The sequence below is a fragment of the Triticum dicoccoides genome, chromosome 6B (assembly GCF_002162155.2).
Source record: "Triticum dicoccoides isolate Atlit2015 ecotype Zavitan chromosome 6B, WEW_v2.0, whole genome shotgun sequence".
In the NCBI taxonomy this organism is placed as follows: domain Eukaryota; kingdom Viridiplantae; phylum Streptophyta; class Magnoliopsida; order Poales; family Poaceae; genus Triticum; species Triticum dicoccoides.
Genome location: NC_041391.1, coordinates 50280118 through 50292328, shown reverse-complemented (window position 1 = coordinate 50292328; position 12211 = coordinate 50280118). Strand labels below are relative to the sequence as shown.

At 46.7% G+C, this 12211-nt stretch overlaps 1 long non-coding RNA gene across 1 annotated transcript; it reads right to left on the bottom strand.

Moving 5' to 3' along the window:
* Positions 1 to 5857: 5857 nt before the first annotated feature.
* LOC119320297 lies at positions 5858 to 9722 on the bottom strand. The gene is made up of 4 exons (XR_005154903.1): positions 7561 to 9722; positions 7382 to 7462; positions 6309 to 6403; positions 5858 to 6108 (listed from the first exon to the last, which is right to left on the bottom strand). It is a non-coding gene; the product is annotated as an uncharacterized LOC119320297 (long non-coding RNA).
* Between the last annotated feature and the right edge of the window lie 2489 nt (positions 9723 to 12211).

The following is a 12211-nucleotide window of genomic DNA, read 5'->3' as shown; positions in this document are numbered from 1 at the left end:
CCAAGCGGAACTACTAGTGAGACTGAAGTCTCTCTGCAAAAACATAAAATAGGCAAACGTGAGTACAAATGTACCCAGCAAGACTTACATCAGAACTAACTACATATGCATCATTATCAACAAAGGGGATGGTGGGGTTTAACTGCAGCAAGCCAGCTTTCACTCGGTGGCTATCCTGAACTACGACTGCAAGTAACTCTTTTGAGGTGGCGCACATGAGTCCACATATTCACCATATCAATACACCACTATGGATTCGCTCCCGTCTCCCTACGAGAACGCCATCCATAGCACTCACGCTTATCTTGCGTATTTTAGAGTATCCACTTTCACTTGTCTATGAACTATGCAAGGGGTCCAAGTTTCCATATCCGAGGAATCCGGCTATTCGAATAGATAATGATAACCCTGCAGGGGTGTACTTCTTCACACACGCTCTCGCCACTTATCGCCCTGTACACGTCATGTACCTCGGCAACCTTCAAGCGGAAGCCGGGCGAGGGAGTCGGCCACGACCTGACTAACCGAACAAGTCTCTAGTCCAGGTTTATCGCCTATTCGGGTTCCATCCGCAAGGAGATCCGGCCGGGGTGTCGCTCACGGCCCCAAACGATGTGAGCAGGGTTCCCAAGCCCACCATCCGGGTGCCACTTGGTACACCGTGCCACTGTGCCTAGTCTGTCCCAAGCCCACCTGTACCGGGTGCCACTTGGTAGACTACTAACACTACCTACAAACACCAGAAACTAGTTGCAACTCCTGGACAGAGATCAAGTTGATTAATAAGTCGAGAGGGGCACTTAAGCATTCCAATGTGTGGTAGTAGCTGGTCATGGATCACAAACACAGAACTCAGTTTCTGAGGACGGCTGCAATGAGACAACCCACCATGTACTCCTACATGGCCTCTCACCGCTACCTTTACCAAATCGTGTTCACACACTTAGCTCTCAATGGTAGGACATGTTCACACACCTCTGATTCATCCCCGATGAGTCAGACCTGACTCAACTCTAAGCAGTAGCAGGCATGACAAACAAGCATGAATGAGTAGGCACATCAGGGCTCAAACAACTCCTACTCATGCTAGTGGGTTTCATCTATTTACTGTGGCAATGACAGGTCATGCAGAGGATAAAGGGGTTCAACTACCGCAGCATGTAACAGTTGAATCGGTGTTGTCCTAATGCAGTAAAAGAGAGCAGGAGCGAGAGAGTGGGATTTTATCGGAATGAACAAGGGGGTTTTGCTTGCCTGGCACTTCTGAAGATAATATAGCTCTTCGTCGGTGTCATCGATCACATCGTCGGTACACGTCTATCGAGAGGGGACAATTACTGGCAAACAAGGAAAAACACAATCAATGCAATGCGACAATATGATGCATGCTATGACATGGCAATATGAATGTGTTTTGGGTTAATGCACTTGGCTATGATTTAAATGAAGTTGGTTTGAATACATGATTCAAATTCCAACTCCATATATGATTATTTAAATGCCCTTTATTTGTTTTTTCCAAAACAGAGGACAACATTGTTCAAACATGCATGAAAATGGTATAGATGGATTCCTTGAATTTTGCTGATAATTTTTCATATATAAATTATTTGATTTGGAGTTACGGTTGATTTTCTATGATTTTTAGAAGTTTATACAATTTTCATGAATTTTCTGAATTAAAATAAACCCAGAAAATGATTTATTGCGTCAGCACTAGGTCATGCTAATGTCAGCAGGTCAACTAGGCGGGTCCAGGTCAAACCTGACTAGTGGGGCCCACTGGTCAGTGACTCAGGTGACTAACAGAGTTAATTAACTCTAACTAATCAAATTAATAGCCACGGGGCCCACTGTCAGTGTCAGCAGGGGGGTAATTAGTTTAACTAATTCGATTAGTGCTAATCCTAATTAGCTAACAGGGCTGGGCCCATGAGTCAGTGGCCTAGGGGGTTGGTTAGTGTGGGGGGTTAGCCGCTAACGACGGCCATGTCGGATTCGCCGGCGGTTGGACGACGGCGACGACCCAGAGCGGCGGTGGCTCGCCGGAGTTGCGCCAGAGACGACGGATCGACGCGCCAGGGGCACCAGAGGATAGCCCGTGCCCGCGCGCATCTAGGGGAACCAACGGGAGGTGCGGGGGTGGACGGAGTTCGCCGGAAGCGAGGTCATAGCGGCGGCCGGAGTTCGGGCGCCGATGAAAACGACGACACCGTGCACGGGAGGATCTACGGTTAGCACCTACGCGTTCTATGAGAGCTCACGAACCCAACGGAGGCACGCACGGGACCAAATGGCCACCGGAGCCTCGTCGGCGATGAGCTCGTGCGGCGGCGTGCTGTCGGGGGAGAGAGGCGCGGCGGCTACGGCATGCTAGAGGGAAAACGGAGAGGGGGAGGAGGAAGAGGAGCTCACGGGGAGTCGGTTGGAGCAGACGGCGAGCTCGGGGAGGCGGCGACGGCGGCGAATCGACGGCGGCGGTCCTCGGTGGCCGAGGAGGGGAAAAGCGTCGGGACGGCGCTTCGGGGCTTCTCCGGTCGCGTGAGCCGACGGAGAGGTCGAGGGAGGCACTGCGGAGCTCGGGAGCGCGTCGGGGAGGAGAGGGGGTGGCGGTGGCCGCGAGGGCAGCGAGGGTCAGCGACGGTGGCGCTCGGCCGGTTGTGTGCGAGAGGGACGGAGAAGGGAAGAGGTGATGGGAGAGGTCGAGGGGGTTCCAGGGGGGTGCGTGGCGTCTCCCAGAGGCGTCCAGGCGTCGAGGTGGAGCGGCAAGCAGGAGGTGGCCGAGGCGTGCGCCGGCGTGCATCGGCCACGCGCGCTGCCTACTGGCGCGAGGAAGACGACAGGGGGGGGGGAGTGGAGATGGGCTGGGCCGGCTTCTGCAGCAGGCCGCACAGGTAGGCGCCAGGTAAGTGGCTGGGCTTCTCTCTTTTATTTCTGTTCTATTGTTCTGTTTTTCTTTTATTAATATCTTTTGCCATTGTTTTGAATTTAAACAAATTCAAACAATGCCAAAAACTCCTCTGAATATTTTTATTTTGCTAGATGGACTTTTCCAAAAGCTCACAAAATATTTCAGGGGTATTTGAAATTATATTCTAATTATATGAATATAATTCAAATTCAAATAGCTAATGATTTAAATTCAAAGTCCCAAAAATAAATTCTTAAAAATGTTCAATATTTTGGTTGGGACCAGAACCCTTGCCAAAATTATCAAACATTTAAGAAGAGCATTTTGGAACAATGAATGAGATTTTAGGGTTTTTGCCCTTCTTTTATTTAAGTTTTTGAGGCTTCCAAATTTCCTCAGTTCAAGTTTTCAAAATTTAAACATGATGCAAACACTAGGCAGCACCAGAAGCTAGGGATGTGACATCGCCATGGCCATTGGCGGCCACGGCCTCCTCGCTTGCGTGCTCGCCGTAGATCTCACCCTCCACTAGCCGGTGCAGCTCCAGCTCCTGCTGGTACACCGGCAAAGGCGCTGGCGCTGGCTGCACCTCCACCATGGCGGCGTTGTAGTGCGCATGCGCATGCTCCATGGTGAAGCTGCCGTGCACATGAAGCGCGGGTGAGTCCATAGTTTTTGTATATTTTGAAAATACCTTCATATTTATATGTATATAAAAAATAGTGCATACTATCTAAAAAGTACGATATATATACTATATAAATATTCTTATATACTACATACTAGACGTATATATTCTCGATTTTGATAGATATTAAATATAACATAGAAAACTCATATGAGCGTAAGTACCGGTGGTAGGAAATATTTGTCCTATATATATAAATATAATTAATGTATTCTAAGGATATATATACATATAATTAATGTATTGTAAGGATATACATTGGTTACAATTAATGTATTCTAAGTAATCATTTATATTGGTAGACATATTTTGGAGGTGGGTACTATATCCCTAAATTGAATTTGCACCTCCTCTCTCTCTGCTTCTTTCTCTCTATCTCTCACTCTCTCTCATATATATATGCAAACAATGTGTAGGTAGAGCAAGCATATTGTAGTGTACTTCGCTCAGAAAACATACATACTCACTCCCGAAGGAAGTATTTGCAATTTCAATTGCATCGTCTTGATGGCCAAGCTCACCGGCCTTGCCCATTCACCAACACTGCTCTCGCTGCTGCTTCTGATGTGCTTTTCTATCCATGTACATTGTAAGTCACGTCCTGAGTTACTAGTATTTCCCCTTCTCACCATAACAAATTCTTTTGCTAATATTATAATCACATAAAAATGATAGAACTGAAAAAGAGTTTAACCCTCATCTCTGCAAACTAGTATGCCCTAGTCGTGCATATTTGTCTTTACAAATAATGCTAGCTTGTTCTCTAGTTGATCGTGCACTACCACAAAGGTTGTCTGTGGTTTATTCCTGTTCCGATTTAGGTGTGTGTATTCGCCCTGCTAGATCCATAGTCGTCATTCGATTTGGTAACCAACGGGTCTTATGGATATTAATGGTTGATTTATATTTTTTGTCCCGTAGGCCGAATCATGGATGGCAAAGTCAACAAGAAGATTAATTTACCACATGGATTGTGCGTGCATAAGAGTGGTCTAGACTGCGCAGGTCCATCTCATTGCGAGTGTTGTTTGACAAACAACCTCTGCTATGTTTCAATGGACCAATGCATGGATTGGTGCAAAAATACATATTCTTCTTCTGGCGCATCGGCGACGTCGGCCCATCCTCCTTTGCCATCCCATACATCCTAATCAATTTTATGGTGTTCCAAGTGATCATGCTAATGCACCAGCTGATGCGCAATTTCGAAATAAAGAACAATGTTGTGATCATTTTAGTGATGAAGTTCAACCGCCCATCGTTATCATCATATATATTGTGTTGGCTTTGTTGAAGTTATTTTCTCTGGAACCAGTAAATGTCTCAAAACAAACAAAAAAAGATGATGCTAGAACCACTTATTGATGACAATGAACAAGAGTCTACATGTAATAGTTTTAATTTAAAAAAAAACGCCCTGAGCTCCCGAAACTAATAATGCCTTTGAAAACGGCAATTAATTTTTTTCGAGGCATATATGAACCACACTTTATATGTAACTAGTCGTCAACCCGTGCGTGCGCACGGGCTCGTTAATTAATATTGCATTCAAATCTGTATCATTAACCTTGATGATGTTTTTTGTAAGGATATCGGACATGAGGATTGATAGGAGGTTATATTATAGAATTGAGTTAGTTGGATGTAACCACGTTAATTAATTAGGTGACACCAAAGAGTACTTTGTGCCGAGATAACTTGATATAAGTTATTTGTAAATATGATGAAAAAAGTTTCATATAAATTCAGTAGTATTCGAAGTCACTGAGTTATTGACAACTTGCTTAGGCGTACTCAAATGGCTTTGTGCCGTGATAACTTGATATAAGTTATTTGTAAATATGATGAAATTTTTTTCATATGAATTCAGTAGTATTCGAAGTCATCGAGTTATTGACGTATTCAAATGGCGAGCATAGAAAGTGTTATGTTTTTATTAATGATAAAGGATTGTTTTCCTTATATAAAATCAGTCTAAAAAAACAATAAGAAAGATATTCACACATACTTCATATGCTTGACACTTCATATATCCTTGAAATTAATTGGGTAAGGAAAAAAATCTAAAAAAAGAACACACCTTATTGAAGTAAGGTCGGAAACTAAGGAAGAATACAACAAATAAGTTGGAATTAAACAAACAACCTTAGCACATTTTAAACTTGAAGAACGCTACAATTTCCAGAGAGATTTTGTTGAACATCACAGCAGAGATCCTTACATATAAATATTTTTGTATTAGATGCACTTGAACAACATATTCGAATATGTGTAATTCTTAAATTCGAAATATAGGCAGTACATATATACAACATCAGCACAGCCGTGATGAAGGCTAATGCATCTCCATATGCTTACATTGTCCAATGTAAAACTGCTAATTACATGTATTTATGTGCATACAGTTGTAAAAAGTTTCTTCAATGTTTAATTAACCTTGTTCGTTTGGTTATAAAAGGGGGAACAGTAACAGGGTTCGGTCAATCCCATCACCATTTTCCGCGGCAGTCTACAATACAAATTATAATAAAAACGATTAGTGGATGAGTAATGTCCTTGTACAACTACTCCTAATCGTAGGAAAGCATTCTCGAAGGCCACCCAAATCAGAGAAATTATTCATTATATTGTTCATCTAATACAGAGAAAAATCAGAATTACAAAAATAATAATTAACTTTCCCATCTAGTATTAAATAAGAACACATACCTCATCAAGCATCGATCCTCACCCTGTTGTGTATTCATTTTTTATCAGAACATAGTGTACTCAAACTACTTTGTGTACGCCATCACCCATATTTGCTGAAAGAGGAGGAGAGAAATTGAGACACTGTGAAGATGTGGATTTGTAGTACATATGGGTGCAATCTCAGTTGAGTGTTGCAGTTCTAATTAATACAACCAATAAGAGAAAATATTTAGATGGCTTGAGCAACCTCAGCATAGCCCTCATGAAGGCTAGCACATCTCCATATCCATATGCGTACCATTGTCTATGTAAAACTGCTAGTTACATATCTTTACGTGCCTACAGTTGGACACATGGGCCTCGAGTGTGGGCACATTTACACGCTACACAGCTACAGGAGTGGATTGATCAATGCTGGTTAGTCCGGGGAACATCCAAAATCTGATGATCGGTTAACTACGTCCAAAATCAGATGATCGGTTGACTTTTTGTTTGACAAACCATGCATATATACTGGAAAGATGTACAGAATATGAACAGATTTCATAATTTATATCAAAAGTACCTATGAGATTTCCTTATTGAGAACACAAAGAGACCGGAAAAGGAGGACAACAGATTGCAAGTGCTGGATAACAATTGATCTAATAAAAGTCGTTGATAATATGTTATATGATTCACATGCTGTCGAGGAGACTAAAGCAGATGCATTAATCGAGCAACATCAGCAGCTATACTACCTTAGACACTCGTTTTTTGGGAACTATGAATCCTCTGTAGCTTCCACAAACCGGCTACAATATGAACCGTCACAAAATTGCATTAAATTCATACGTATAGTTAATTACACTTGCAAGGGAAAACATGAGGCAACTCAATATATGGTAGTAGTACTCCATGGCAGTACAATGACCTAATACATGGGTGGAATCCACAGCAAAAGTATATAAATATATGGTAGTAGTGCTCCTTTTACTCTATGTTGTGCTAATTAATCAAATATAACTATCAGTAGTTGGAACAGTTACAGGTTCTGACATATATATTGCCATCTTGTGGAGAGAAAGGCATACATAACGATATGGCATTACCTCCAATCATTTGCTCGATGCTAGTGGTTCGACACTAACCCCTATATATGACCACCAATTACTTAATGTGAAGAATAACCCCTGTAATGCAAGTACATATTACAATCCTTCCTCAATTATTTTCATGATCAATATAAAGAGTCAATGCATTTTATTGGTGCTTCTAGATCAGTACGTACCATGTACTTTTGTTAACTCTGAGACTTGATGATCTTGTCCTCAGAGTTTAATAGATATATCTGGTAGTAAAATAAATTGTTGGCTCCGACGGGGATTTCATCAGGCATCTACTGAACAAATAGAAAATATATAGCCTGAAATTATTATAAAGGGAACTTATAAAGCTGCAAACGTGGATCACCAATCCTGCAGTAGAGGTATCCATGACACAACCAATTTAGACACCACAATGGCATGATGTAGAGGCTATGCTTATTACATAATCAAAGATCTGGATACAGGAAAAATTAAGGCGGCTACTGCTACCAAAAGAATAATATGAGGAGGCAGCACGTCATGTTGGACTGGTAGTAAAATGGATTACTACAGCACGATTCTAGTCATGGAGTTATTAATCCCAAGAAGATCAAGTTTCGTGGTTGATCCCAGGACTGGGAGAAAACGATCGGCCTGGACATGAGTTTTTTTTTAGAGAAAAGACTAAGCCGCGTCCGAGGGAGGCCCGAACCTAGTCCGACTTTGAATTAACAAAGCCATCAACCGGCCAGGATTACAAGGGCAGTTACCATACAACAGGAAAAAGAAAACGGCGCAAGATACAAGGTGCTGGAGCAGCTTACAACCAGACAACAAAGCAAGCAACACAAGAAAGTTGAAGAAGGAGTCGCCAACATCGGAGGGCAGCCTCAAAGCCCACTTCACAGGACCGAAACACGGTCGCCCTGCCATCCGTCTGCCTCCGAAGAGGGCCACTACCATCTCGCCCTGGCTCGAAGGGCGCCGGACCGTCGGAAGGCAAAGCGCTCACCATGAGCTCGGATGAGCAACGACGACAGGGTAGGCACGGGAAGGAGATCGGAGCGCCGCGGGCATAAGCATAGCCTTCCACAACCTCTCGGACCACCACAGCGAGGCTGCACAAGCGCAAGCAGAAACGCGGCACCGTACGACGAAGACCGGCGTAGAAGAACATATCGTCAGCAAAGACGAAGAAGAGCATGAACGCCATCAGCTATCCCAATCCTAGCAGCCGAGTGCCAACCTCACACCTGCGTCCCCCAGACGACGCCTCCAAGAAGGGTAGCGACGAGCAGCGACGCCGCCGTCCACCAAGGGGACAAGGTTTTCACCCAAAGCAAAGTGCAAGTGTAGGAGGTAGGAGGGGACCTCGACGAAGCCTCAAAGGAGGGAACCGGTGCCAAAGGCGTCGCCAACATCGTGGCCTCTGCCGCAAGCCAAGGGTTTCCCCTGGTCGCCCTCCGCAACGTCCTATCCCAAGGCCGAAGAGGACGACAAGACCGGAGCCGACCAGGAGAGCACAGACCCGGGAAGGGACAGCGGTCATCGACGCACCGGTGCACAAGGCCGCGGAGAGCCAAGCACACCACGGTGCACAGACACCGCATCCTCGCCGCCCCCGCGGCCAAGGGCACGGTACAACACCCATCGACGCCGCTCGCCGCAAAGCCGACGCCGTCCACCAAGTCCGGGGCCGCCGCACCGGCATCCACCCACCACGCACATCCCATCCAAGCTAGTCACCACGCCCACCACCGCCACCAGGAGCACTACCGCAGCCACCTCCGAGCACCACGAAGAAAGAAGAGGCGCCTGCAACCGCCTCCCCATGCAGATCCGGCCTGAAAATTGGTCAACACTCGTCGGGGCGCCAGATCCGGCGACACAGGGGCGGATGCGATGGCCTGAGCAGGAGCAGGGCCACAACCCTGTCCCGGCACGAGGTGGCCGGATCGAAAGGCCCACCGCCATCGGGGCCCCCACCAACTCCAGATCTGGCGGGTGGAGCAGCAGCAGGAGCCGAATCGCAGAGAAGACGGACCCAGGCCAACACCGGCGGCCACATCAGGCACCGCGGCGGGCCAGCAGCAGGGGAGGGCGTCGCCGCCGGGAAGGTGTCGGGGAAGGACCGGAAGCAGCGACCATGGGGGCGGGGGCGACGGGGAGGACCGGCTGATGGCGCGCGGGGAAGCCCCGCCGCCGCCTACCACCGCGCGGGCCAAGCCCGGCGGCAGTCGCCGGCGGCGGCGGGGGAGAGAGGGCAGGAGGTAGGGGACCGAGGCGGCGCGAGGGTTTCGCCCCCGAGTCGCCCGCTCGGGCGACGCGGGGGAAGGGACTCGTCTTCTCTCAAAATTATTGGAGATGCGCCTGGACATGAGTTGCTGCCAACGTAGGTCGGGCAGGACTTTAAACAACAGGAGACAACTTTGCACATCTAAACTGAGGAGCAGTTACATTGAGATCGATGCGAACAACATCAGCAGACTTGGAAGATTTTATCATAAGAAAAAAAGATGCTCGTGTTCCTACTGTTTCAAAATTCTTCGCAATGGCCTGCTGCAGGACTTCAAGTAGAGACGCTCGATCGATTGACCAACAGCATAGGCGATCAGAAGAGGATCACGATATGGACTCTGCATGAGTTTGTGTTTGTAGAGACCTACATGAGAGAGTCGGATATTTTCCGATTAACTGAAAAGAGTAGGGAGAGAGAGAGAGAGAGAGAGAGAGAGAGAGAGAGAGAGAGAGAGAGAGCCAGGAAAAAAGGCTTACGTGAGAGATATCTGGGAGGAGACACATTGGCCCTCCTTCTTCCTCGCCCTCCGGGTGTCTTGATTTCTTCTTCTAACTCGTAGGCCGGGAGCAGTCCAAAATAGTTCGCCGTTGATGCAGCCGCCAGGCAGTAGAGGGATTGGGGAATTGGATTCCATGTCAGCGCCATCGCTGATTTTACCAATTACTCGGTTAGGAAAACACACCTTCGTCCTTCTATAGAGCTCGAAAACAACAGAAAAGAAAGATACAACCGGTTGAAGTACAAACAGGAAAGAAAACAGATTCAAAAACAAATAGTGATTGGAGACAAACCTGAACTACATGAGGAAAATAGTTATAATGTTATCATACGACTTGAAGAAGAAAAACCATAGTCAATCAGTAAGTAAAAGATGGAGAAAATTAGCATATAGAAATTAACAAAATCATTCACTCTAGGGGTCTAGCCATGCAGCCACACTATAGCAGTTATGAGATTGACATAATTTTTCTGGAATCAAGAATTGTAGAAACATCATCTCCTACCTCCCTGCTCGTCCTCCATATGTGGTCATGTGCTACAAAATCCAGAGTCCACACACCGGCCAATTAGAAAAAATAGAAACTGTTGAAGATTTGCAATCCGTGGGTGGTTGATGTCAATGAATATCCGTAGCAATATCAGAAGGTGCAGCCTAGAAGGACGTACGTTCCATCTGCTCCATAATCTGCTCCAGGAGGCCATCTGCACCCAAGAACTCTATATCCTCCTCAATGAGAACAGCAACTGGCCAATCTGCTTGAAACTGGTGTATGTACACTTCGTCCGCTGCACCACCAAGCTTCAGTCTGATTCATCAATACGGCTAAAAAGGATACCAGATTGAATCACAGAGGCTTTGAAGATTTAACTGTTGAAGAGAAGGAATAGGGGAATAGATTGGATTGGATCGCGAGGGGTGAAGGAAGGCTCTGGACCGTCTTAGGATGGAAGGACATTGGAAGGAGAAGGCATAGGGAGAAAAATACTGCGTGAGGGTTCTCTAGGGATGGATCGATGCTGAAGTTTTATAAGAATACGATAGTTTGTTTTCCTTTTCGAAAGGTACCCTAGATTGGTTTTTTACAGCGAACGTTATGTTGGTTTTTTCTTTCATTGCAAGGAGTATATGGGTCGATCTACACCGTTATAACCCGGGCCTGTTAGATGAACGGCTGGTAATTTCTAATTAACGTGGTAATTTCTGGGGAGTCTAAAATTAGTATAGGTAGGTAGGTAGGTATAGGTATAGGTATAGGTATAGAGAGGTATAGATAGATAGATAGATAGATAGATAGATAGATAGATATGGATCGAAGATGTGCCCCGGACCTTATTCGCTATGGGCAACCGGCCCATCGAAGATGTGCCCCGGACCTTATTCGCTATGGGCAACCGGCCCAACCCAGGCTTATTCGCAGCCTGTCGATCAGTGCCCGCCCCCTTGCCTGAAAAAATAACCCAGTCAACCGAAGGTCCTTCCACCAAAACACGCCGTGCGCCGAGCCGGCGGCGCCGCTTTCCCCGCCGACTTCCATCTCCGCCCCCGCCCCTCGCAATGCCTCCTCGCCACGACCACGTACGCCACCTCTCGACCCTGCTCCTCCTCTCTGGCTCCCCGAACCCTAACCGCGTCTCTCCTCGCAGGGCAAGCAGGTGCAGCACAGGGCCGCTCCCACCCCCGCCCCCTCGTCCACGGCCGCCGGGGACATCGAGGAGAAGGTGGACCCTGCGCCCCCAGCACGGACACCGCAGGGGCCGCGACCGAGCAGGGCGGCGCCGGCGACGAGCTCTCCGCTCTGTTCAACGAGTTCTCGCTAGACAGCAGCAACACCTTCGCGGAGGCACGGATCCGGGCCACCTTCTACCCAAAGTTCGAGAACGAGGAATCCGACCACGAGGTGCGTGCTTGGTTGGTTGGTTCCCCACATCATATGGGTGTTTATTGAATTGCTCATTAGCTCGGTGCTTCACAACACCAAGTCACCAACTACTGTATGTCTTTAACAGAGCTGCAGAGACCTTGAAGGGTTCGATCAGTACAAACGTACGTGTCG